This window comes from Belonocnema kinseyi, chromosome 1 (genome assembly GCF_010883055.1).
Source record: "Belonocnema kinseyi isolate 2016_QV_RU_SX_M_011 chromosome 1, B_treatae_v1, whole genome shotgun sequence".
NCBI classification, from domain to species: Eukaryota; Metazoa; Arthropoda; class Insecta; order Hymenoptera; family Cynipidae; genus Belonocnema; species Belonocnema kinseyi.
In genome coordinates, this window is record NC_046657.1 from 171938157 (window position 1) to 171943312 (window position 5156).

The following is a 5156-nucleotide window of genomic DNA, read 5'->3' on the forward strand; positions in this document are numbered from 1 at the left end:
AGTTACAACTTTTCGTCTTAAGAAAAAAAGATGCGCAATCAAATTTTACATCCATATATATCTTTTGAAAATTAAAATTCGAAAATTTTTTCTAAAGCCTCCGGGGGAATTCGTTTTCGCACGAAAAAATTTTATGTGCCCTTATTGCATCCGGACCCACAATTATGCTAGATGCGGGGGAAAAAGTAATGGTAGGAGGTGGTAACAAGTAGGGGGTCCTTCTTTTCCTACCCAGTCATCTGGTCCCCCCGAGAATGTCTGGAACTTACAGTTGCAATCGAATCATGGGGTCTTCCACCCCTTAATTGTGTCTTGCGTCGGTACAACTCACACAATGTAGTAATGTAAAATGAAGAGAATTAGGTCGATTAAGCCACAGATTCTCTCTCTGAATCTTTAGGGCATGGTTCCACCTATGTAAAATGTCAGACAAGATGATACTTATAATTAAATTATAACTCAGGTAAATTAAAGTGATTTATTTCTTGTTGTTTAACCTAAACCCTCTTTCGTACGTCACTCTTTACCTTCGCCACTCTATCGGAGCGGACGGAGCAGCGATAGCATGTCTTTTTTTAATGTAAATTTTTGTAATTTTTGGTGTAAAACTACCTGGCGCCCTTCAGACAAAATGTTGCACTTATGCACGAGTCCAACTCGTATCCTAAAATCACATAAATCACGAAAATTGAATAATTGGGCAAAAGTCCATTTATAATTTGTATGCATTTATGCACGTATGTATGTGCAAATTTTGACTTAACTGTCACATTAATTTCAAGTTCAGATTAAAGCGATCAAGCTTAGATGCCATCGCGACCAAAAGTGGAAGTCATATATGATTATTTATTCCTCGCGCACGTCTGTTTCATGTTTTTAAAATCGCTGCCTATTGACTGGAGTTCTACAACCACACCACAAAAGCCAGAGATGAGACGTCACATCCAGTTTCAGTAGAAGTCACCAGCGCACCCTAGTAGAGGACCATCACCGAACAATAGGCTTATTATCCCATACGTCAATTTTGCCGATCAAACAAGATGACGGGCCTCAAGAATCCCGTTGTTACGTCCTAAATTCCACTAGTTCCATCGGTGATTGGACGAAATTTCCAGATGGTCTGTTGCTGACTTTTATTGGCTTCAAAACCAATTACCTTAAAAGTTAGGTCTTGGGTATTTCAACTGAATAGAATAAAATTACACTGACACCAAAACTAAATTATTAATAGTTATTTATTTTTTCAAACACACCTTTTTCTTTAATTAACAATTAGTTCATTTGAAAATTTCACAAATAGTTAGATTGTCACAATCTTTTCACGTGCGCACAACCACGTCAGTTTGAATCATTTAGTCCATGAATTAACAAAATTTCACTGTTAAATTCAATTTGATTAATTTAAATGCATTAAACTGATCCTGAATCCGATTTGAATCGCTTACTAAGTTAGTACACGGAATGGTATATTGATTAATCTCTATGGGGGTGTAAATTATAATAACTACCAAAATTTAATTCCTTGTACACGCGGCAGAGTTGAAAAGGTTGAAATTCAGGATCGGAAAAGATCTCCAATGAACTAAAAAGTATGCTTTCCAGAGCTGACATTACAAATTAATGTGTCAATTATCACGAAGAAAGTTCAGTTGTGATTATGATAGTTTAAAAAGGGCCGAAGGCTTTTTTCTGACGTTCCTCCACTAGCGCGCTTATATTTATAAACTTAATTCTAATGACGTTCGACGAGGGTCTTCTATTTCACGGTCAAGTGTCGTGGTCTAATTTTATGTTTATTTAAGCACTTATCAAAGTCATAAAGTGCAAGATTTATGATTGTGGCAGGGCCTTTGCTGCCTTGATGCTGCCTGCATCCACGAGGACAAAAACTTTCCAAATTCTTAGAACCTCAATCATAATTTACTAATTTGAGTATTTTTTTTTTTTAAACTATATTTAAACTTTATTTGCTTATATTGTATATCGCATTCCTACAATGCATCGACTTAATTTATAATACAAAATACTCATTCATTCTTGTATTTGTTTTTTTTTCTAACACACGCCTATTCATAATTTCTATAAGAAAAGGTTCTTTCACTTATCTTAAATTAACTCTGGATGAAAAGAAAACAACTACAGTTTATTGGGGAAAAAGAAATCTCATTGTATCATACATTTTTTTAAATTCTTCCCCCCAACCCATATATGATTGATCAATGGAATAATTGCATTTTAGAAATTTAATAAAAATAAAAATGTCATAGAATATAAAATTAAAAAAAAAAAAAAAACTTGACAAACAAAGCTCTAAGTATTAAAATTTGAAAGAAAATTAAAATGATAGAATATGCGTGTGTGTGTCTTAAACTCCCCCCCCCTTTTTCCTTCTTTTTAGGAAGAATTTTGCATCTCCTTTCTGTTATTGCGTCTTAAGGGGCTGCAATTAACTTCGTGCGACTTCCCTTTCTGACGGCCTTGACTTTGAAAAATCGGACAATTGGCGGGGAATCGCCGGTTTCACACTTTTTCCACTAAACAAACGTACGATTTGGTGAGTAGGTTTGCGAGGCCAACCAATATGCCCCTCCAACATGGTCCAGAGTCCCGCTCTGGATTAGGGAGCCCCGATCCCTGAGCGTGATCGAACATGAATGGCACTCAGCGATTTCCTTTACATCAACGACCTCCGTTTGACAGCCCGCGCAGGGCCTCTGCGAGGTCAAAGGAGTTCGCATCAGGAGATGTACTTTGAATTCACAGGGGCGCTCACTTCCTGCTCTCGATCCACGTCTCAGTATGCATGCCCTACACCTCCAGTCCTCGTCAGCTTCACCGAGTATGATTAACCCTTGTAGATGCTTCCACTCCAGTTCCGCCAGAGTGGTCTTTAACTTTTATTCAATACTAATTTCCGATTAGTATTTCATTTATTCACTGTTTAATTATTAATTGAAATTCATTACTTAGTTTAATTTTAATTTTATTCAATTAAAAAATATTTACATTAAATTTTCTTGTAAATCAAAGTTTATTTCAATATTTAATTAAAATTTACTTATTTATTAATTTCTTTTGTTTATGGATATGTTTGAATATTAGAATTTAATTTAAATTTAGTCACGATAATTTAGGAGTTTATTAGTAACGCGCAAAATTCATTATAATAATTATAGGATCCCTAGTATTTTGATTCGAAATAAAAAAAAATCAACAACGCAACACAGTCTATTATTATTAATTACCTATATGTAACTACTTAATTATAAAATAATAAGGTTTGGTTCAAAGGGAATAGAAATTAATTTTATTATTTATTTTAGCATAAGAATGGAAATTATTTAAAGCGCAATTGAATTTCAATATGTCACCTATTCATAGATCTCCTTGTTTTTTACACTTCACTTACTCAATAAAATATTTCTATTACCGGTTTAATTTTTGATTCTTTTCCTTTTCCCTTTAAATGAGCTTGGATAGAAAGCACTTCCTTTATCTTTTCTATTTTTATTTTTTATTTAATTAGATCGCTTTGTCTTTCAATTAGGTCCTTCCAAATAGGCTTCCCGCAGCTAACTCAATCCATGATTCAGTTATCTAGGATAAACAACTCTTAGCCCCTCATTATAAATTTCCATAGATGGTATAGGTTCCATAAATTTCCATTTAAACATTTTTAAATTTGTAATTCTTAATTTAAATTTAAATTGGTTTAAATTCTTAAACAAGAATCTTACTATATAGAGAATATCTATTTTTTTCTGTAAATTAATTATAATTTCATTTACAATTTTAAAAGAATATTTCTGTTGAAAATTTAAATTTCAAATTAATGCATGGAATCTCGTTTCCACGCGAAATTTAAAATTGCAAGGTTCTTTTACTTTCATAATAGGACGAAGTTAATATTTCAGATTATAAAAAAAATAAAATATATATCCTCCCCAAATTTTACATTGATATTTTAAGCTATTTAATTTTTATTTCCCGATATACATATATCCATACTTATTTATATTTGCATCATATTACGGATGTGCAGGAGCATACTCTATTTGACATGGAAATACTTCATCTTTACGTCGAGAACTTTTCCTCTTTTCATGGCAGGAACATTCTCGATTATGTTAAAAATTTCACATTTACCGAGAACTTTCCTTCACTTTTCACATGACAGTCGCTTCTCTCCCGTTTACGTCTGCTGTAGTGGCACTAGTTCTGTCTACTCACGTTAAAAAAGAAAGTTATATATATTAATTTTCTCCCTTATAAAAACCCCCTTTTTATTATTAGGCTCCCTTTACAGTGTAAATTTCCTCCCTTCTTTAGCGTGCGTGCACATTCATCAAAAGAGATCAGGTTCACCCATCAACAACAACCTAACCTCCATCCATCACTTCAATGAATTAGATAAGTATTCACTATTTACAACTTTTATTGAGATTTAAATCATAAGCCAATTGCTTTGTGTAGATTACAATTATTTTCCAGGATAAATCACCGAAAGCAGGAGTCCACATTGAAATATCAGGAGATAAAAAGAGCAAAAGGAAATCTAATAGTACTTTCCAATGAAACCTGTTGAGCCTAGAAGAGCAATATAAGCAGGGCAATTCAACCCTTAAATAATAAAAATTCTTAAAACGAACTCAAAAGGAAAATTACACATTTTCCGTGCTTATGATAAATGCAAAGTTTTATCTCCACTTTAAAATGACTTATTTAACCCTTCAATTTTGATAAAATATTTAATTAAAGTGTTTTTATTAAAAAGGGGTTCCATTCCCCCCTTTTTAAGACCCGAATTTTATGTTTAATTTTGATTTTAAACTCATAATTTTCCTGACACAGCTCTAAATTTGCATATTTAGACTGAAAAGTAGTCAAGTCAGATGTAAATCATCAACATGAATATCTTGATTTTAATTCCTAATCATCTCAAATGTTCCCTACAAATCAGCATTAATTAATAATAGTATACTCAACCAATGTTCAGTTGTGGATGAGTTAAATATTTTGGCAGCTCCAACCGATCATAACCTGTAAATATATGTACACGCTTTTTCCCTCAATATTTTAAGAAATTCTATATTGTTTAGGTTTACGGTTTGAAAAAGAAAAAATTAAATTATAAAATACTATTAATTTATACAAAT